Here is a 23060-nt window from a genome sequence, read left to right on the forward strand (position 1 = left end):
TCATTTAACCGGGCTGCAAGTTGCCAACAGGTCTTTTCTTTAACTCTATTATTCTAAAAAGATTTAGTAGCAAATATGTAGTACTTGAAGGAAATGTGGAACAGTGTAAAAAGTCAGGACTTTAAATTCAGACAAATCTAGACCTGAATTCCACTTGCATATCAAGCTTGATTTCCCTTAGCTAGTTATTTGAACTCTGAATAGGAGAAGTCTCCACTTAGGGTAAGCCAGCTGTGAGTTGGTTTCTTTATGTATATCAACCAGAATATTACCAACTCTACCCACCTCCCGGGGTCAGCCTCCCCCAGTGAAGTAATACCTCGCATGCTAAATTAGACAAGCCTAGTATCCTTTCCAGGATTTCCAAGGTGGCTGGGAATGTTTTCAAACTCCTGCAGGCAGTTCATTTCCCTACCTTGTCTCATCACCTCCCTCCTGAGAGGCTGTCCCCCCTTCCTTTCCAATGAGAGGTAGACAGGGCCCCCTCCCTTAGGCCTCCACACAGCATCCACACAAAGCTTTCCCTGGAGGTCCAGTGCCGATGGAGGCAATTAAAGAAAAGGAAATAGACTGAAGTGGAACCTTACACATCAGACTAGATGGCATCCCTGCCAACCCCATCTTGAGCCTGTCCTATGGCTGCTGTGGACCTGGGATCTCAAACTTCGATTGTGATCTTTCCTTCATCTTCTCTGTCCTCTGGGTTCCAGGGCCACAAACCAGACATTTTCTGTTACTTTATGATGCAGGGCACTTCCAGGTCCTGCTGCATTCACCTCATGCCCCTGCACTTCACCATCAGCAACCACAAAGGACACTTTAATGTGAGTTTCTACTCTGGGCTTTCCCCCACATAACACAAAGAGCCATCAGAAGCTTTGAAGCAGCCATTTGTCTTGCACATGTCCCAGATCACACATCTGGTCAGAGATCCCACTGCCGTTAAGTACCATAAGTAGCTCCTGTAAGTAGAAAGGAAGGGAAAAATGGTTCTCCTCCATTCTTGCAAACTTCTGGGTCCTGAGATTCTGAGATTCTATCTTCCAATTACACAGACATCACTTAAAACCCTCACAACCACAGTCTAAGACATGTACTATTATCCCCATTTCACAGATGAGAAAGTTTAAGCTTAGAGAATTAAAACTATTTTCCCAGTTTTATAAGCTAAAATAATTGAGTCAAGATAACAACTCAATATTTGGACAGCTGCCCCCTCTTGGAAACCAGCTGTCATGAAAAGTCCAATTAGCTTGGGACCACCATGCTGTGAGACAGCCCTGATTGAAATGTGGAGAGAGAGAGAAGCCTCATGGAGAAGCATCAAGGAACCAGGCATGTGACCAAAGCCTCTTGGACCTTCCAGTCCATTTTAGGCACCAGCTGAATGCAGATGAGTAAATGACCCCAACCAACATCACATGGAACAGAACTATTTGGCCAAACCCTGAGTTCCTTATCATTCCCATTTTTAAACCTAAAAGGTTAGAGGTCTTTGGGAGGCACCTCTAAGAAAGGTGGGCCACTCCGAAACCAAATTGCCTTCTCACAGGCAAATTCCTCTTGAAGAATCTACCTGAGCAATGGTCAAAAAATACATACCCCATGTAGGAATACCCAAAGTAGAGCAGTTTCTGGCTGAAAACTGCCACAAACCATGGTTTTGAATTTCAGGGAAAAAAACCCTAGTTATGTCTCTGTCTATCCTTTCCCTAGCTATCGTGTGTGTGTGTGTGTGTGTGTGTGTGTGTGTGTGTGAGTGTACCTCTGCTTAATGTCCTCTACGTGGACACTGCTAAGAACTTTAGAAGATAGTCAAGAAATGCTCTATAATGGAGAGGCTACTGATTCCACAGCAAAGAAAACAATTCCACTACTTATGTTCCGTTTCCGTAAATTTAAGAAATGGCTTTATGCATTCATTCATGTAAGACATTTTCATGAAGCATCTACTCTGTGTAAGCAACTATTCTAGGACCAGTGGATCCCACCACAATAAAAGGGCAGACATGGCCCTGCTCTCAGGGAAGTTCAACTCTAATATCAGGAAGACAGGCAACAAATAAGGAAACAATTCAATAAAACATAAAGGGGGGGGGTGAGACAAGGTAACAGTAAGAATTATGAAAAAAACAAAGTATAAGAGGTAGAGCATGACAAGGGGGAGGTAGGGTGTGGCAGGGAGCAGTGTCTACTCTGATAAGGTCCTCTCTGAAGAAGTGACTTTTGAGCAAAGACTTGAACAAATCAAAAGAGGGGACTTTGTGGAGAAATAGAGCAAGAATGTTCCAGGAGGTGGGGAAAGTATGTGTAAAGGCCCTAAGGAAGAAACAGGCTTGGGCTACTCAGGACAGAGCAAATGGGTAGTGTGCCTGGAGTGACCAGGGGAGGGAGGAGATAGGAGAGGTGCATGGGACACATGGTGGAGACCTTCACACTACAGAGGGGAGTGTGGATTTTATCCTAGCATGTGTGGGAAGACTTGGAGGACTCTGAGCAGTTCATGCTGGCTTGCTGTATGACAAATAGACTCTGGAGAGAAAAGTGTGGAAACAGAAGAACTGTTGGAGGGTTATCATGATTGTCTGGAAAAGCAATGATAGTGGCCTGCACCTCAGTAGTAAGAAGTGATAAGACTGTGTTTTGAAGGTAGAGTACCTCAATTACACATACACAATTATTATTCAGATCAAGCTTCTCAGCTCTGAGATTTGGAAGCATTTCCATTTTTTAAACTAATGACTATAAGAGCTGGCCAGGTGCTTCATCAATGCCCTGGGAGGCAATGTTTGGCATTCCAAGCCTGCCCCCTGAGTGCAGAGACACCCAAATCACTGGGACAGCTTTAGGGCAAGGAGACAAGTGGATTTTATTTGATCCTAAAGGAAAGCTCCATAAAACCATGTGCCGGAGGTGACTCTTACTTCTCTGCCAAGGCAGACAGATTGGGCAAACTTCCAATCAGTCATACAGCTACCCAATGAATTTGTCCTGTCTGCCATCTTGAACAAGACCATGTCCTTGGAGAACAAGGTAATTAAGCTTTGTAGCCTGACCAATACTCCTTCATAGGCAGAACTAGTTTCTGGGAAAGAGAAGGACCAATTTGCATAAGGAGCCCACTGTCTTCTGGGAAGTAACCTAGAGTCTGACACTTTTCCCCCCAAGGTTTAAAATGAGGGAGTGGCTCCTGGGTGATGCAGTTGATTAAGCATCCAACTCTTGGTTTCTATTCAGGTCATGATCTCAGGATGTTGAGATGGAGCCCTGAGTCTGGCTCCTGGAGTCTGCTTAAGACTCCTTCTGCCTCTACATGAGAGACTCCTAACTCTGGGAAATGAACTAGGGGGGGTGGAAGGGGAGGTGGGGGGGGCTGGGGGTGACTGGGTGACGGGCACTAAGGGGGGCACTTGATGGGATGAGCACTGGATGTTATTCTATATGTTGGCAAATTGAACACCAATAAAAAATAAATTTATATATATATAAAAAAAAAGACTCCTTCTGCCTCTGCCCCTCACCCCTGAGCGCTCTCTCTCTCTCTCTCTCTCTCTCAAATAAACAAATAAATCTTTACATAAAATAAAATGAGGGAAACAACAGTAACCCTGATCATATTTCTTTGGCAGAAGAAGATTCCAAGTCTCCCAAAGATAACAGGGCAAAGAGACACCATGCTGGGGAGCCAGGCTCACGCGGGAGCCCGTGGTTCATGTGTCTAGACCAGTTCTGGGATAGTATGTGGATGAGGCGGAAAGAACTTCATAGCACGGTCTCCAGAGCCATGGTATCATTCAGGAATGATTCCTGAGACTGGAATGTGACCTTCAAGAGCTGTGATTCTGGAGCTCAAGCAAGGGGTTCCTGGACAGTAGTGACAACACTCTAGACCTGCAAAGACATCAGAGCATTGGCAAATCATTATCAACAGTGGTGCCATGTGGCAGTGAGACAAACAGGCAGCACAGAACACATCAGATCCTGCCTTATCCTTTCCTGTCTTGAAAGTGTCTCTGGATCCATTTGGACTAAGTGAGCCCCTGGTCTTCATGGACAAGAAAGAGGGAAGGGCCTCAAGATGAGATCCTGTACTTCCTGAAAATAAGAGCAGATGAGGACCCTAGTGACTAACTGAGGAAATAAAAAGCACCATATATTTGGTAAAGCACTCATTCATGTGGTGTGGCATATGGTCTATCATGAATATGTAATCTAATACTCATATATGTAGTATAAGTCATGTATACTCACAAGTATACTCATGTAATGCTCATGCATGTAATATGGTGCATGGCGTACCATGTATATGGTAAGGCATGCATACCTCACACATACGGTTAGAACATACAGACTAACAATCATAAAAATTTGCTACCCACTAACTTTACTTGCAGGAAAATGGCTGCTTTTATTTACCTTTTTTACTTGTATTTATTTTCAAATTTTCTACAATGAGTATACACTAGTTTCTCAAAATAAATAAATAAATAAATAAATAAATAAATAAATAAATAAATAAGGCACCTGGGTGATTCAGTGGTTGAGTGTCTGCCTTTGGCTCAGGTTGTGACCCTAGGGTCTTGGAATTGAGTCCTGCATCAGAGAGCAGGTCCCCCACAGGGAGCCTGCTTCTCCCTCTGCCTATGTCTCTGCCTCTCTCTGTGTCTCTCACGAATAAATAAATAAAATTCTTTTTTTAAAGTAAATCAAATATAAAGAAGAGAATATGGAGTCTATCCCTCTCACCCTGCCCGACAAGTGACCCTGGATGTGACCCCAGGAACCTATAACCAATGATGATCTATGGATGCTTCTGTGGTCCCTATGGATGGCCAAAGGTAGAGATTCCTAGGCCAACGAGGAGCCAGAGCCCACCATCCCCTCAGCAGAAAAACTGGCAAGACTGTCTTCTGAGCTGAAGGGAGCTTCCCCAGAGCAGAACAGGACAGGAAGAGTGGCAGGCTCCTCCCCTACCTCCTGTCACCAGTCAGGGCTCCCTCAACAGTTCAGGTGGCCTCATGAGGTGGCCACTCAGGGATGTCAGGCAGAGATCTTCCTACACAGATTCTCTGGTCCCACATGTATACTTTACATAGGGTTTCACTTCAGGTACAAGGTATCACACCCACAGAGCAACAACAGACCTTCTCTCATGTGCTTTGCATGCCACAGCCTGTCCTCCTGGGGCTACTTCCCTGCCACAGACATTGATACACATACATGGTCAGAGCTCTGAGCTGAAGGCTGAGGGGAACACCAAGTAGATAATCCCAATCCCATCTGCCTTCAATGATCCTCCTGACCAGATGGAGATAGGAAACCTAGGAAAGCCTCTGACACAGATAGAACGCACTGTTAAAATAAAGATGAACAGATAAACTCGTGATCCACTTCCTCCCACACCAACCACAACTACCTCTTCCATCTGGTACCAGGTCCTGCCTTCAAGATTCTCTCAAATGAGCCCCCTGCATCCGCTCCCACTACTTCTGCAACAGTTTCGCTTTCACCAAGACTCACTCACCAGCCTAACAGCTTTTCAATCAATTCTCCATGTGTTTCCAGAAGGATCTTTCAAAAATCCATGTTTCCCCCCCTTCTCTTCATTAAAAACAGGCAATAGACCCCTCCCCCCGCCTACTAGGGAGTCTTAACTCCCTGGCATTCAGGGCCTTGCCTAACATAACTGATCTTCCCAGGCTGAGCTCTCTCTTTTGCTTTTTCTTCCTGCCTCCAGTCCCCAGTAAACCCCTACAGCCATCTCCCACTGCCCTATCTACCCCGCCCCCAACATGCGCATCAAGAACACTCTAACAACACCAGACTTACCAACAGTCCTCAAATACAAAACAGGAAGATCCCTTTCCTTCATCTCCACTCGCCAGTATTCTATTCATTCTTCAAGGTGTGTAATTTAATTGTCTCCTTTTCCATAGAGCCTTCTTCAGACCTCAAGTCAGAATTAATCCTACCTTGGACCACAATAGCATTTTGCTTATACCTTCTTAATTGTACTCATCCTATTATGCTTTGCCATCCTCCACTTAACCTTGAGCTCCCAGAAAACAAATATCACATGTCACTCTCCTTTGTATCCCTCACAATACAGGACCCAGCACACAGCAGATACTTGTTTGCTATTTACTGAATGAAGAAGTAAGTCATTCTTTTCTGTTTGAAATACAAATATATATATATATATATATATATATATATATATATATATGAATATATATAAAACATCATGGCTGAGGCCATGGTCCCCAGATCCTACATGATTATAAAATACTCATTGGTCCAAGAATTAATATCCTGATATAAATCTTTACAATTTAATTATGTTCACTGAATTTACTTACATTGATATCTCCTTCTTCCTCTAAACACACACATGCACATGCACACACACACGCACATGCGCGCGCACACACACACACACACACACACACACACACTGATTCTGTTGTTTCTCTAAAGAATCCTGACTAGCACCACCAATTCACCTTCAATGGACCAGAAAACTAAGCAACTCCTGCCATACAGAGGACCAGGCCCCAGTGGATCGTGTATGTCAATCCAGTAGAGTCATTCATATTCATACAGGAACACTTCTTCCCAAACCCTTGATGTTTCTTCCACGTGGAGGGACATCCATCAGCGTGACACTCCTGGCCCTGGCCACCCCCACTCACCTGGTTGGTCAGTTAAATGGAGGAACCCAACAGAGCCACCCAGCCCCTTCCTCATCTTCTAGTGCCTCTTGCCTTTCCTCACTGTTAGTCTGACCTGGGAAAATGTCCAGCTGTGTCCGTAACAGGACAGGCAAGTCTGTGCAATTCTCTGCTCAATTTGTTTCTTGCTATTAGCTGCATCGTGCAGCTTAGCCGCTATCAGTAATAAAGGGGATATTTTCTCTCCATTCTTACTGTTCTGTTTCCTCTTCAGAACCCTGAGCAGAGAAGAAGCCCCCAGCCAATGCTCATATCTTGACTTCAGAGCTTCTAAAGTATATCTAGCTAGAGAATAAGGCTGTGATGGGTCCTTGGACATCTAAGGAGCCTGGAGTGGAAAAGCTGCAGCAGCCTTGAGGTTGCCGGTCTAACCTCTCCTGGATCTAAGGGGGTTGGAGGAGGGGACATTACTATGTACATTACATTACATTGCTGCTTCTCGTGGGAGCTCTATTTGCTAAGGAGCAAATAACATGTATCCAAAAATTTCTGCAATCTATCCTGGTATGTGAGGGCAAGGTGAAATTACTTTTGTGGCTGTTGTAATCCTGCTGATGTAGGATCCCAGATGCTCCCCGGAGGTAAGTTCCACTAACTATTCCTAGGCAACTATTTCTCAGGAGCTATCTTGCCTGAGCTTTTACCAACATTGGGATCAGTGACCACTTGGCTCCCAGAAAGCACTTCCAATGACATCCTCCACATCCCACCCCACACTCAGTGACCTATGGCCAGATATGGAAGAGAATGCTTCCCCTGCCACATGTTGTTACCAAGTTTTTTGGGACTCCTGAAGCAGAAATGTTCCTGCCCAATGTCTTATGCAGTTCGTGTGAACTCTTTCCATTTGTTCTTCTAGCTAATTCCCTGACTCCCTAAGGCAGGTGGGCCAGGCAGTTTTGCATGACAGATGCTGGGCCCATACCAAACCCTTCAGAAGCATAAAGCTTGTGACCAGGTCAAAAGTGTGGGGCTTGGTTCCCACTTCTACAGGACAAGGAGTATTCTAGGAGCTGCCTGAATCCCTGGCCGAAACACTGAACCAGTTTTCCAGAGATGCCTAAACATGTCTGAATTCCAGTGGCGGGTACAGTGCACCCTGTGTTATAAGTAGTGATTGACACGACTAGGCCTCCAGTCCCCCTAAGGCAGTTATACCAGTGCCCTCAATAAAGAGGCCCTCCAAGTCTCATCTCCTGGCCAACCCCCTTCCAAACCTGACCTCTGGGCTCCTCTCCTGTCTCTCCATCTCTGTCTCTGTCTCTCTCTGCTTTACTTGTCCAAGACAAGGGGGTGGTGTGCTAGGACTGAGTTGTAAAGGAAGGTGCCAGCATGAGTCGGCCTGCGGATGTTTTCCCTCCGTCATCCAAGCAGATGATGTATTTTATATTTTGCCAGGCCTAAGCAGATTGGAGAGCTTTATCCTGCACTGTGTGCACTTACCTCCCTTGTGAAGGAAATTCCCCAGCACAGAGCAATACCACCGCCACAGGAAATCCTGCAGGCTTCACGCCATCCAGGTGGCTGCCGTGTCCGTGGGCGAGGGGACATGGAGTGTGTGAGGTGCATGGTGCACCTGCCTCTTGAGACTCAGCCAGAGGGAAGTCCTTCGACCTACCTGGCAGTGGTGGCACCACCTCGAGCAGCAGGCTCCACTTGGCGGGAAGTTCCCTGCACTGAAGTCTTGTCCTATCTGCCAGCTCCAGCCAGCCAGCTTCCTTCTCTGCGCTTCATTCTCTAGGGAGGGCACGGAGGAGGAAGGCTGTGGAGGAGGAGGGTGTTTGGGGCACGAAGAGTCAGGAAGAGTTTTGTTCTCTTCCAAAAAAGGACAGAGCCCGCAGAGCCTGGGAACTTCCCTTCACAAGCCGGTGGTGCTGAGGACAACAGTCGTGGATGCCGTAAATGTGGCACTGATTGTCCCTCATCCAGACCTTAAGAGGCCCCTGATGCCTCAACCTCATCCCTGCTGCTACGACATATGTGGCAAATGCTGTGGCTGCAGATTCCTAGGGAACACAGCCTGGGAGCCAGCTGGACCCTCCCTCTGGCTGGGCATGCAGGGGCTGAAGCCAGGAGATGCATCTAGGAGGATGCTGCCCAGAGGGACCCCAGAGAATCTAAGGGGACCCTAGGATGAGGGCCCCGTCCTGGTGTGAAGTCTGTTTGTTATCCTTTCCCCAACACCCTTCCCAGCTGTCTTCCCCACTTTGACAAAAACAAAATCTGAAGTAATGAAGAGACTATTAGTCTACAAACATGGTTTTTCGAGAAATGTCACATAGCTTTATTTGCTTTCATTGAATCTGACTCCAGGCTGGTGGGAAATCCCACTATCATCACTGCAGCCCATCCACCCCCCAGAATTGTGCAAAGGGCCTCAGGATGCTTCTGGGCCCCCGAATATTCGAGAGGCCCCTGCAACCCACACTGGTTACCACACTGCGTCCTCTACAAGACACCTTGAGATCTAACCTTGCTGTGAATGAAAGAGGGAGACTGAGAGCCCAATCCCTCTGGGGGCATAGGGTCTTGCCCTTGTTAGGTGTGCCACCCCCTCCAAAACCTTGCCATCTCCCAGAGACACTGCCAGGGCCTGGAGCAGGGGTTCCCACTCTTTGAAGAGCTCCCTGACAATCATAGCCTTCCCAGAGAAGAGGAGCTTCTCCCTCTCTCCTCTCGCCTCTTTCCCTTAAAGGTCCTCACCCTTGAGCAACCCCACATGGTGTCTGCACCAGTTGAGGCAGAGCCTCAGACTGGAAGCTGGCAGGACAAATAACCTTTCTGATAGGATTTATTTGACTATCACAATACTTTTAATTTTTTAAATTGTTGCCACATTGGAGGATGACACTTAAAATGTGGGTTTCCTGAAAAATCAGAAAATATGGCAAATGAGGCCCATTTGACAGGGTCTGGCCATCCATTCATTCAACAAACATCTCCTGGATATCTGTTAGGTTCCAGGTGATAATCTAGGGCTTGGAGTTAAAAGGGTGAGCAGAACATATGAGGTTCCAATTATCAAGGAGCTTACATTCTATTTCATGTTGGGGACATAGACACAAGCACAAGGGGATAAGAAACTAGCTGCAAACCAGTGTTAAACAAGATCCTTTCCAATGATGATGAGGACCAAGAAGAAAATCTACCAAGGTATTAGACTAAAGAGCTCATTTCAACTGAGGGCCCAGGACTGCTTCTCCATGGAGGTGTCATTTAAGTCAAGATCTAAATGACAAGAAGGAGCTTAGCACATGGAGATCTATAGGAAGAGCATGCCAGGCAGAGCAGTCACCAAGAACCAAAGCCCCATGTTGGGTATAAACTTGACTTGTAGGAGTGACAAACAAAAGGCCAGTGGGGCTGTTTGGCTGACATCAGAGTTGTGATTAAGGGCTTGAATTCAGGGAAAGGACACTGAAGAGGGAAAGCCTTTGCAGAGCAGAGAAGGGAGTCCTGGAACAATGCAGCAGGTTGGTTCTAAGGAGAGAGGTAGACAACTATGGACACTCCCGCCATGAAGAAACATGGCCAGTGAACTCTAGAAGCACTGGCGTTTGATATGGAGTTTTAAGCTTCCCTTTTATGGGTTATAATTTTCTTGTGGTAGCATCAGGTCCTTGGGAAAATTTACCTAATTCCTGCAGCCCTGAATTAGCTGTTTTGGGAGATACAGTCCAGGCCGTGTTCTCGTTTCGAGGCCTATACCACAGGGAGCTCTAGGGAAGTAGTTACGACAGGCCCAAGTGATCAGTGGCTGGGTCAGGCGGAGCTGCAAGAAACCGAAATGACTTCAGGAACATGAGAGCACTCTTTGGTGATTTTCAGAAACACTTGGGGAAACTGGAGTCTTGACACACACAAGTTGGGGGCTTCTACCATGACAGCTAGATAGTTAACAGTAGTGACCACTGATAGCTGGAAAGCATCTTGAAAGAGAAGGAGTGCTACACAGATGGATGAAATTTAGATCATATTTGGAAGACTAGAATTGAATCCAGGACCCCAAATGTAAACCATTCTTTCAAGAACTCCCTTGGCTAAGTTATCTCAAAGCTGCAACAATTAGGCTCCTGATGGAGCCTAAGAATGGGCAGATTAGCACTGTGTCTCCTCTCTTATTTGGCTACATGGGTCTTCCTACAGTTACCACTGGAAGAAGGGTCCTCCTGTGGCCGAGCATGCTTGGAGGGCCTGACAATGCCGAGGGTGAAGAGGTGGAGGAAAGCACAGCCCATGTGGCCCTCATGGGAACACCCAGCATGGGAAAGGGGGAGTGCAGTATGATGTCCCAGTGTAGTCTAGTGACGCATTCAATGGGCTGTGGTCCAGGTGCTTGGATGCATCAGTGATTCTTTCCCTCATGGAACTGATATTCCAGCAGGTGAAAACAGGTACTAAATAGTAAAAGCACAGCAAGCAAGTCAATTATGGTATGGAGGGAAGAGAAGAGTGCTTTAGAGAGAAAAGGTGGAACAAGACAAGAAGATCAGGAGAATCACGAAGAGGAATCATTACACTTTTAATATGGTGCTCAGAACTAGGTGACATTTGAATACAAACTAAAGGAGGTGAGGGAGAAGAACATTCATGGCAGAGGGAACAGCCAGCACCAGGTCCTAAGATGGGAGTGTGCCCGGTGTCTTTCAAGGACAGCAAGGAGGCCAGTGTGGCTGGGCTGTTGGAGGGAGCACAGGGTAAAGTAGGAGGGGATGCAGTGAAGAGGTGACACGGTGACACAGGTGTCACTATTAGAACTTGGAAACCCCAGCTGAACAGAAATCGCCGTAAGCTCCATTACAGTGGGGGCTGTGCATTTTCATCTCTGAATACCCGGCATATTACCTGCACCCAGCAGATACTCGGTGGGTGAATCACTGCATGTGGAACGCACTCTTTATGCTGCCTCAGTGTGTGGGTCAGTGCTGAGTCACCCTGTCCCACACTTCCATGCTCCCTGCGGCCCTGCAAGCATCCCTGATACAGTATCAGTCACCGCCCAAAACTGTGTCCTTATCTGCCCTAAAGGGACACATCATTAGTTTCCAGAGGCCATATTACATAAAAGTCTTGAAGAAAGGGCCTGAGAATGCAGGTCAGGGTGACCTAATGAAACAAATCTCCCAGTCAACCTTACCTCCAGGCCCTTCCATCTCTGACTCCACCTTCTTTGGCTCTGCTCACTGCAGCCTGCCCCCCCTCCCTGAGCCTGCCCCCCCTCCCTGAGCCTGCCCCCCCTCCCTGAGCCTCCCCTTCCCCTTCCCTTCTGCCCCTTGTCCTCCTCCTCCCCACTCCCTCCATCCAACCCCCACCCACCCACCCTCCCACAGAGTCCATTCAGTGAGCACTAAAAATTTCCTTAGGAAGGAACTTCTGGCCAGAGGCAAGACACGAACGGGGCACACTAATAAGCAAAGGAGGTGGGTATAGGCGCTCTTTTATGCAGGAAAGCCCAGCCAGCATACCAAGTGTTTCCCAGAGCCTAGCTGTCAGCCAAGAGTGGAAAAAAGAAAGGAGGGACCACAGCCTACCTGCCCCCTCCACCTATCCTACCAGAGGCAGGGGCAGCTCGGGTCAGGCGTTCTGAGGGGACCCGTCTCCCAGGAAAAAGTAGAGCCGCACCTCTGGGCCTCGGGGCTGGTCACTGGGAACTAGACAGGACTGCCCTGGGAGCACTGTTACAAAGCTTTGAGAATGTTTTGCAAATTTTCAGGCCCCACCAGAATTCTTCTTTGACTCAGGGTTACAGTAAGCACCCCAGCCACCACGTTTACGAAAAGAGTTCTTGCACCTTCTCCTTGACTCTGTCTGTCCTTGGGCACTTGCCAGTCTCACAGAGCAGAGAGAAGCAGGCACCTGCCAGCCCTGCCAATGCCTGTGTCCCTCACCCCCCACCCTCCCCAGAACCAAAGAGAACAAACAAAGCCAATGAATATAAAGGTGCTCTAGAAAGGGAAACACTTTAGACGAATGACCTTTGCTCAGAGGTCACAGGGTCGCCATGCTTCTTAAAATATACATCTGTCTGGTTCAAACCCCCTTTTTATACCCTAGGGGGAAATCCAATGCCTGCCTTGAAAATTCTGCAAATTGCAAGGGAATCTCTATTCTCCTGTCTCACCTCTGGCTCCAATTTCCGGCCGCCACTGAATTCTCGTTCTCTGTTCTCCATAATTCTGCACCTTCTTTGCCCAACCCTATCCTCTTGCCTAAAAGCAATTATTTTTACAAGCATTGCACATTAGCAGAATTTTTACTGATGGTTTGTAGGTCACAAGGGATGGGTTACATTTTCTCACCGCTCAGCAAGCAACCTCCCATCTGATACTAGATGTCCTGTTTTTCGAACATTCTCTAGGGGTTTCTCACTGGCCATGCCTTCATGTGCAGCACCAAGGTCTCTCTCTCTCTCTCTTTCTCCCCTCCAGGAATTCTTCCTACTTCTCACTCAGAGCAGGGTGGCTTCCTCCCAGGCTTCACACATCCAGAGCCCATTTGAGTGGGCTGTGGACCCGAAACCTGCTGGCTCCTTTACAAGTACCAGTTTTTGCAGACACTTGCTTTTAAATGGTGATCCTTTTTCTTTGTCTCACCACTAAAGTCATAACGTTAATTCAAATTCATTAACAAGCAGAGATGTCTTTTATTTTCCTTTATAAGCTCACTTCCTAATTTGTAGCATTCTCTGCCTATTGTCCTTGAGTCCTGAGCCTTTAGTTCCATTCATGGCTAAATAAATAGACTCTGCCGCTTTGGAACCCTACTGCCCACCCACTCCCCACAACAGCACCAGTACACCTGGCTCTTATAAACAATATAGGTCATGTTTTAACATTACCACATTATTACTGATGCAGATGCCTAGGTCGCCAGAGAGCTTAACCTGGGTGCCAGGAGACCCTTAGGAAGCTAGGTTCAACTGCAGAATGTCCATGAAGCCCCTAAAACTGTAGCAGCCTTGTGCATTCTTCTGCAGATAGGGTTTATAACTTTAATGAGATAGCACCCCTCCCCATCTCAGGTAGCCTTTCAACAGGACCAAGATCTGTACCATCAATGCAGGCTGACGTGCTGAAGTTGCCTCAAACCAGGTCACTATTTAATTGGCAGTTTGGGAAAGAAGAGAAATCATTACAAAAAGACGCACATTTTCAAAAATTGTTGCTATAAGAGTTGTTTAAAAAATCAACAGGAGTTAAGAAGCAGGGGAAATAAAAATACGAATTCTTGGTTTTTTTATGGAGAGTTTTTAAAGATGTGATTCAATAAGCTGATGCCTAACAGTAATGCCTTTTCACAGACATCTACAAAGTAATTCTGAAATGGATATGTTTACTTCTATATTTCACATTTTGAAGAGTCTGGTTTTATCATCTTAAATATTAACCATAAAAACAAAGATGAATCAGATACATAGATTTATTGTATTCATTGCAGAGCAACTTCGCTCAGATAAAACAATTGCAACAAATGAACCCAAAGTTAAGGATGGATGGAAGCCTAGAGCCAATTAAAACTAAATGGGAAAGAGATTTAAGTCAGAAAATTGAAGATAAGGGTTGGCAATTATCCTGCCATCTAAGCAAACACACAACTGCTACTGTTCTGGATGACTTGATGTATTTTTAATTATCATATCAAGCATTTGACTCTTGTTAGAAAAAATGAAATTGACCATAAAAAAAAATCGGCTCTTTTCTCCCCATAATTCAGACAGAGAAATATCCCTTTCTGCCCACACAGTGTGTCTATATAGAGGCACAGTGGTGCAGTGCCATTAAAATGGTACCATAAATTACAGAGAGAGAATGCTCGCCATCTCCTGATCTGTGTTTACCTCGGATTAATTCTCAATTGAATGTGGAAATGTTTAGTTTTGCCTCATTTACATTGTTAATAGTCTTACACTAGATTATAAGGAAACAGATGAGACAGAAGGCCCTGAAAGTGGCATAGAACTGAAAAGGCTTCCCCAAACTTGCCCAGTGGAAGATAATATCACCCTTAGGTTCCAAGCAAGGGGGCCCCCGGCCTGGACCTACGTCCTAAGGGGGCTCCCACACTTCACAGCGCATGCACACACACAAACACATACACATGCTTAGGAAGATCATGTGAACGCCTTTGGCACTTGGGACCTAGTGCTCAGGACAGACATAAAGCAACCCACACTCCCAAACATCTACTCTTATTTCTAGCTCCCTTCAGGCCCAGGGAAAGATTTCACATCTCTTTCCCTGATCCTGCAAACAAAAGGCAGCTGCATCTGAATGCCATGAAGGTTTGTGGGTTTCATCCTGCAGACACTGAGCCATGGGGAGAATCTGAGGAACAGAGGCATTTAGGTATAAGAGAAGAGACAAATTAACCTGTCAGATCCTTCCTCTTGGTGTAAATGCAATACTTCTTGCATACTGAATGATTATTTCCTAGTAAGTGCCAGGTGTCTCTTATCTTCCTTTTCTTTGTATTCTAATTTAAAGTTCCAGAAGTAAAAATAAAAATAAAAATAAAGTTCCAGAAGTAGTCACAAATGATCACAGTGGCAACAGATGCAGGTAGCAGCTGAGGAACATTTTGCAATACTAAACAAATCATATTACCCTTAAATTTGTGTATGTGAATGAAGCATAAAACCAATATTTTTTACTGGTAACTAAAAGAATGTTGAAGTTAAGACTATACATTGTTTTAATTTTGTAAAAATACTTTTAAATATTTAATTACATTTCAAAAAATTCCAATTAAAATTCAACTTTATTTAAAATATTTACGTTTGATATTTCTTCAGGGAACCTGGAGTAGACATACTTTGACATATCTATTCCTTCCATTATGTACAGTTAAAACCCTGAATATTATATGTAAGATAAAGATAAGAAGACTCTGAAAGGTAGAGAGAAGGCTGACTAGCTAGAGGTGTCAGAACCCAAATGAATGACAGTGATCAGTGCCTTGGATTTTCTTTCTGCCTCATATATTTCAGACTTTGAGCTAAACAACCCAGCAACCAGAAGCACCAACAGGTAGGCAAAACAAGTCCCAACAAAAGCCACCTCTCTTTCACCAAAGGAATAGGACAGGGGCAGCCTAGCAGACTAGAAATTTGTTGGATTATCACCACTTTACCCCAGCCAAACTCCAAAAATTATCTGTAGCCTCATCCATGCCAGAAAAGTCCATGTGAGAGGCTAGACTTTCCCCTCACAAGGCCGTAAGGGGGTGCCCCCAACACATTGGGTGGTGTCAGGGAAAGTTGAGTATGGCATCTGGACTCTTATCCTCATTGTATCTGTAGAGTCCACGCTGAGAGCCTGGACTTCCACCCCCATCCAACAAAAACAAGAATCCCCTCTCCTTCCCCTGTGGAAGGAGGCCTACTGGAGAGTCAGGACTTTCACCAACACTTGGTAGTAACAAAGTCACCCTAACTGTATAGTCTGTAGGGGCTGGAACTCCCACCTCTACCTGGTAGTAACAAAGAGTAGGCCCCTCAGAGATCAACTGTTAACAAAGGATAGATGGAGACCTAGACTTCTACCTCCACCTTATAGTAATGATGCGATGCCTACCCAAAAAAGCCAACAGAAACAGGTTTAAAAAATCTAGAATCTCAGAACATAACAGGAAAATGTTCAAGTTTCCATTGAAAAATCATTTATCATATCAACAACCAGGAAGATCTCAAACAGAATGTAAAAAAACAAATAATAGAGCCACATTCCGATGAAGGATCTGGTATAGGTACCTGGCAAAGATTTCAAGGCACAGCCATGATAAAGTGCTGCAGTGAGTAATTATGAACACGTATAAAATAAATCACAATATAAAAATATATAAAAATGGAAGAAAATCAAAATGGAATTCTAAAGTACATTCACATAGCCTGCAGGAAGGCAGGGAAAAAAACAGAAAAACAAAACAAAAGGAAAACAGAAGAGTAAGAAAATAAGACCTCAACCCTATAAATAACCATATTAAATGTAGATGATCAATATCTTTCTCCATCTTACTTACTTCGCTTGGCGTCCATCCATGTTGTTGCAAATGGTAAGATCTCGTTCTTTTTATGACTGAGTAATACTTCATTGTATATACATACCACACCTTCTTTATCCATTCATCTATCAATGGACATTTGGGTTGCTTCCATAGTTTGGCTGTTGTAAATAATGCTAAAATAAACATGGGGTGCATGTAACTCTTTAAATTAGTGGTTTTGTTTTCTTTTGGGAAATACCCAGTAGTGGAATTACTGTATCATACAGCATTTCTATTTTTAATGTTTTGAGGAATTTCCGTACTGCTTTCCACAATGGTTGCACCAATTTGCATTCCCACCAACAGTTCATGAGGGTACCTTTTTCTCCTGGCCAATACGTGTTATTTCTTATCTTTTTGACATTAGCCATGGTGACTGGAGTGAGGTGATAATTTCACAGTAGTTTTGATTTGCATTTCCCTGAGGACTAGTGATGTGGGGCATCTTTTCATGTGTCTGTTGGCTATCTGAATATCTCCTTTGGAAAAATGTCTATTTAGGCCCGCTGCCCATTTTTTTTTTAAAGATTTTATTCACTTATTCATGAGAGACAGAGAGAGAGAGAGGCAGACACAGGCCAAGGGAGAAGTAGGCTTCCTGCAAGGAACCTGATGTGAGACTCGATCCCAGATCCTACCCTGGGCCAAAGGCAGATGCTCAACCACTGATCCACCCAGGTGTCTCCTCTGCCCATTTTTTAATTGGATCTAGTGCTAGGCAAAGAATTCCTAGACTTGACATCCAAAGCACTATCCAAAAAAGGAAAAAAATAGTAAATTTCCAGGTTTTCAGGAGTGAGTGGGGGAGAAGTGTATGGTTATTAAAGGTCAACATGAGCGATTCTTGTGGTGATGGACATGTTCTTTATTTTAACTGTATCAATGTTAATATCCTAGTTGTGTAAAATTGTACCATTGTGTTATAAGATAGTACCATTGGAGGAAACTGGGTAAAGGGTATATAGGATGTCTCTAAATTAGTTTTTATAATTGCTTGTGAACCTACAACTATCTGAAAATAAAAAATGTAATTAAAAAATTACATTCAGGGGCACCTGGGTGGCTCAATCAATTAAGCATCCAACTCTTGATTTTGACTCAGGTCATGATCTTAGCCTTGTGAGATCAAGCTCCATGTTGGGCCCCACACTCAGGGCTGAGTCTGCTTGAGATTCTCTCTCTCTCCCTCTGCTTCTCCCCCCACTCATGCATACTTTATCTTTCTCTCTAAAATAAATGAATAAATAAAATCTTTTTTTAAAAATGTTAAAAACTACATTCATTATTTGCAAGATTTTCTCCTTTAAATTTATTATGTAATTGTAAATACTTTTTAAAAAAACTTTTCTAGTAACATATATGAAAAATATTAAATTTTCTCTTTCAAACATTTATTTTCTTTGATAACATAGATGAAAACATATTCAAATATCATCCCTCATTTCAAAATCTTTCCATGGCTTTCCAAGGTCTGTGGAATAAGAACTCCTTAGCTTGGCATTCAAGGCCATTTTTGTTCCATCAACCTTTGCCTATCAACCTGGACTCATCCTGTACTGCTGCCCATCTGCTCCCACTCCCCTCTCCAACTCTTGCCTGCTTGAAATTCCTTAGTATGCCCTGCTGTTTCATGGAGGTTTTTGCTCACTCTACCCCCCAAAAACACCTTCATAGCTTTCAAAACATCAATATTTTATATCCTTCAAGATTCAGCTAAATCCACCTCCTCTAGGAATTCCTGCTTGTTCCTCCCTCTGCAGTCACACTGTAATTTGTACATCTGTCTTAGTATCTATCTCTCAGTTGCTTACATGTCTTTTTCCCTCTTCTGCTCTGTGAGCTCTTTGAAGATAATCACGTTTCCATTTTTGGTGCCTCAAATAATGCCTAACACATAGGAGATGGTCAAGTACATGTTCATGGATTGAATGGCTAAATACCCAGCTCACATGACTCCCCTATTATGTTGGTTTCGTTGTTCTCCCTTTTCTCCTCTTTCTAATAGCATTCATTTCTTATTCTTCTGAAGTCTTTTAGACTTTGTTCACAGGACTAATATGAAATAAATACACAATCTTGCAGTCAGCTGGCGGATGGTCACCTAAGAGTTCCTCAGGGATGGGGATTTCTCAGACACACTTTAGACATATCAAAGAGCTCAAAATCGATTGGCAAACAAATTGTTCAATTGATTGAATGGACAAATGAGTGAATGACCTTGAAATACCTTGTAAATTACAGAGTGTAGATTTTTGGGTTTTGTTTTACTTTGCTCCAGGTTGTTTTAAAGAGGGAAAGAGAGAACGAACAGAAAGATACATGAAAATCATATAGAAAACACAAACAAAAAAGAATGACTATGTGGTTGGAATCATGAACATCACTGGGTAGCTTTTGAGTTTGGGGCTAAGTTTTGTGAATTGTTCTTTGGAACTGACAAAAAGAGGGAGAGTGAGAAACCATCACATCATTTCCAGATGCTTAGGGAGGAATCTCAATTTGAGTCCTATCTTTCATGTATAGGGAAAAAAAGAGACACAAAGACATGTGAAAATCATCAAAAAGCAAATTTCAGTTTTATGCACAGTCTCAGCCTTGAGGAATTTACAATCTATCTTCAGTTGTAATCATTCCAAATGTTTGCCGTTAGGGTACTTTAATGAAATAAGAAAATAATGCATAGGAAACAGTGTGGATGTTAGCCTAGACAGGCCTGAATTCAAGCCCTGGACTGACCCTCTGCCAGTTACAGCTGCTTGCTCTCTCTGAATCTGTTTTTTTTTTTTTTTTTTTAGCCATAAAATGCAGTATCAGACCACCTACACATGGAATAGGTGTAAGGATCAAATAAGATAATATATGTAAACTCTGGAGCATAATTCCTGCCACATAGTAGGCCAATAAATTGTGACTGTCTCTTTCCCCATCAGAAGCACCAATCTCAAGATTAGGAACTTCCAAACACCTTCAAGTGAAATATTTTTCTCATTTAGACTGTATTAGAAGCCAAAGTTATAAAACCAGGAGAATATTTAAGCGAAGTATGATGTGTGTTAAAAATGTTAGATACCCTGCAGGACTCTCAATAAATACTTATTGACTGACAAATGTTTTGTCAGAGCATAAAATCACAGAGATGGGAAGAGGTAACAGCATAAAAAGGTAATTTGGAATCAGCACGGGATAATGATTATACTTCAATAAGTATTTTATTTTTAAAAAGCAATAGTGAGGGAAACTAGAAATCATTTGAAAAAAAAATCAGGTTTTCTTTTATAGCCTCAAGTTTATATGATTTCCTAGGGGCACAGTACCCAAAATCTTGGTCTCTTACTGGCAAAATCGGAAGCAAAAGTGCTCCCGGTATCAAAGGGCATATGGATTCATGACATCTGTTGCCATGTCTTTCCACAGGATCTGGGGAACAGGAGACCAGTTGTCCTAGGTTCCTATGACTGAAGCAGCTGCTAGAACACTTTCTAGAGCATCATCGCCCTGGAAGACATGGTTTACCTAACCAGTATTTATTGAGCTTTTTTTTTTTTAATTCAGAATTTTAATTATGTACATAAATAGCAACATGAGAACCAGGAGTTCTAATGCTGGACATTATCTCTAGGTGAAAGGATTTCCGATTAGTCCACTGATAGTATGGTATCACCCAAGATAACAAAGAAGCCTGGTATAGTTTTTCCTGAAGAAGAAAGCCAATTTACTACATTCAGTACTGACTTCTCTGCCATTTTTCTGTAGAAAATGCATGGAGTTTCCAATGTTTACCTATAACTGATTAAAATGGGCAGAGCATGGAGCATTCTACTTATTTCCAGGTGAATTCTTCACATTTCCTGGCTTTTGAAAGTTCTCCTTCCACAAATCCTCTACGACTATGTATCCTCGTAAACCCCAGTCATATAATTTCTCCCCACTGACCTGGACAAATACGATGGCTTGTTGTGGATAATAAAGAGAGGCAGCTAGTCCCATGAACCCAGGTGGATACACCAGCTTCTTTATTTTTGACCCTCTAGCCAAAAGAAGTCCAACAATGCCAGCAAAACCAATAACACCAAGTCTTGGAAAAAATCCAGGAGGTGCATTTTGGAGATATTCATAGCTGTCTAACCCCCCATTGAACCAAGCTCTGCATCTTGGGCTTTGTTTGTGAGTACATTTCCTGACACCGACTTGTATATGGCTCGCAATAATGTCGGAGATGTGAAATGCTTTCTTCAAGCTGGGTCCTTGGCTCCTCCACATATTTAGATTGACCCTCAGGAACCGAGTAGAGTGAAAGCTCATTAACCTTCACAGAAGTTTTGTGAGGTGAGTCCCTTTGAAGTGACGCATAGACTTTAAAGGTGAGCAGACTCAGGCTGGCTGGCCCCACAGACCTCCGAATTACCTTGAACATGTTGCTGGCAGAGGTGGCTCTGGTGGGTTATTGAGCTTTACTACGTGCCAGGTACCATGCTGGGCTCAGGAAGTGGATGGATCACAATCCCTAAATAAATAATTCCAAGTAAAGAGTGACTGGCTATACTTGAGGGATGTCCAAAGACATATGATAGCACAAAAAAGGGAGTGTTCCATTTATGCTAAAAGATTAAGGAAACATTTCTTAGAGGTAATAACAACTGAGTTGGACCTTAAAGGATAAAATGTTTGCCATGCCAGCAGAAGGTAAGAGCAGTCCAGGCAGGGGGATCCCTTGGAAAAAGGCTCAAAGTCCAAATAAACGGGAAAAATAGAAAACTCAGGGTAGTTCCATAAGAACTGTATCATTTATAAGTCATATATAATGTATGTGTATATAATATCTTACATGTATAAGATATTTTACTATCTTCGGGAAACTGTCAACAAATAATTATTCGCATTTTGTTGATGTGGATACCATGAACTTTTACTCTCTATTCCACGAACTCATCAGGTCCACCTAATATATATATTAAGAGGGTGGGGAAGGGGCAGAGGGGAAGGTTGGACATACCTCAAGTACGTACATTATGAAACCTTAGCCATAGATTCTTTCTTCCATAGTATGAAAAGAGAAAATTTTTTATCACAGTAAACAATAAAACATGGGCAGCCTGGGTGGCTCAGCAGTTTCGCCCCGCCTTCAGCCCAGGGCATGATCCTGGAGATCCAGGATCAAGTCCTATATCAGGCTCCCTGCATGGAGCCTGCTTCTCCCTCTGCCTGTGTCTTTGCCTCTTTCTCTCTGTGTGTGTCTCTCATGAATAAATAAATAAAATCTTTTAAAAAAAAAACCACACAATAAAACAAAAAAGTAAAATAACTGAAAACAAAGACAAGACATGCTAATTTATGGCAAGACCCATGACACCCTAGGCTTTTGTGCTACTACAGATCATCTTATTTATGCTACAGAAATAGTCAATAATGTTGCCCAAAGGCCTCCACTGCAGGAATCACTAAATGATCTCTGTATGTTTTCCCACAAGACCTGAGATAAGGGGATAGATAAGGTGAGGTCAAAGAATAAAGTGAACGTGTGTGTTGTGCTGCTGAAAGCAGTACTTTTTAGGCATCATCGAAATGGCCCTATGGTTACATTAAAATTGCCACTTCAAAATGTCATCTACCCAATTTCATGTCTCATGCCTGCCAGAAAAATGCTTATGCGACCTTTCCTAAGGTCACATAATTTCTCTGGGCTTCTAATTCCACGTCTATAAAATGAAGACTTGGACCAGATAACCTCCAAATCAGTTCTCAGTACTGACAGTTCGTAATTCTGACTTTTCTTTTTACCCCACATCTAGTTATCTATCCCAAGCCTCTATCTGTACTAACAACCAATTGTCCTGGGGAGCAGAAATGTAACCCCCAGCACCCCAAGGTACATGGGTGGATTCTTGACCCAAACCGCACAGTTCAGTTGAAATGCCCCCAGGCCCATCTGGTCACTGTCTCTGCTCCCCAACCCTCCCCCCTTCCCCCCGCCGGACCTCAGGCAAATGTGTGCTAGAAGTTAAGCTGAAAGACGATGATGACTGCTCCCAAATTGCTAACTTGAAGCTCAAGATTTACCTTGCTCACTGTGGTTTCATTTCCTGCCCGGAAATAGAGCTTGGTGCTGCAGATGGGGCCTAAGATGACAAATGTTTCTAAGACAGGTTCTGCGTTCAGCATGGTTTCCTTTGCTGTGACATATTGGTAAACACCACAGAGCCTTCTTTTTGTGGGGTCAGGCAAAAAGCACAATTTGAATGAACTCCACCTTGGATTTCCTACTTATGGATGAAATGAGCGTGAAGTGTA

At 43.8% G+C, this 23060-nt stretch overlaps 1 pseudogene; it reads right to left on the bottom strand.

Moving 5' to 3' along the window:
• Nucleotides 1-20141: 20141 nt before the first annotated feature.
• LOC100688908 lies at nt 20142-23060 on the bottom strand (annotated as a pseudogene).

This window comes from Canis lupus, chromosome 7 (assembly GCF_011100685.1).
Source record: "Canis lupus familiaris isolate Mischka breed German Shepherd chromosome 7, alternate assembly UU_Cfam_GSD_1.0, whole genome shotgun sequence".
In the NCBI taxonomy this organism is placed as follows: Eukaryota; Metazoa; Chordata; class Mammalia; order Carnivora; family Canidae; genus Canis; species Canis lupus.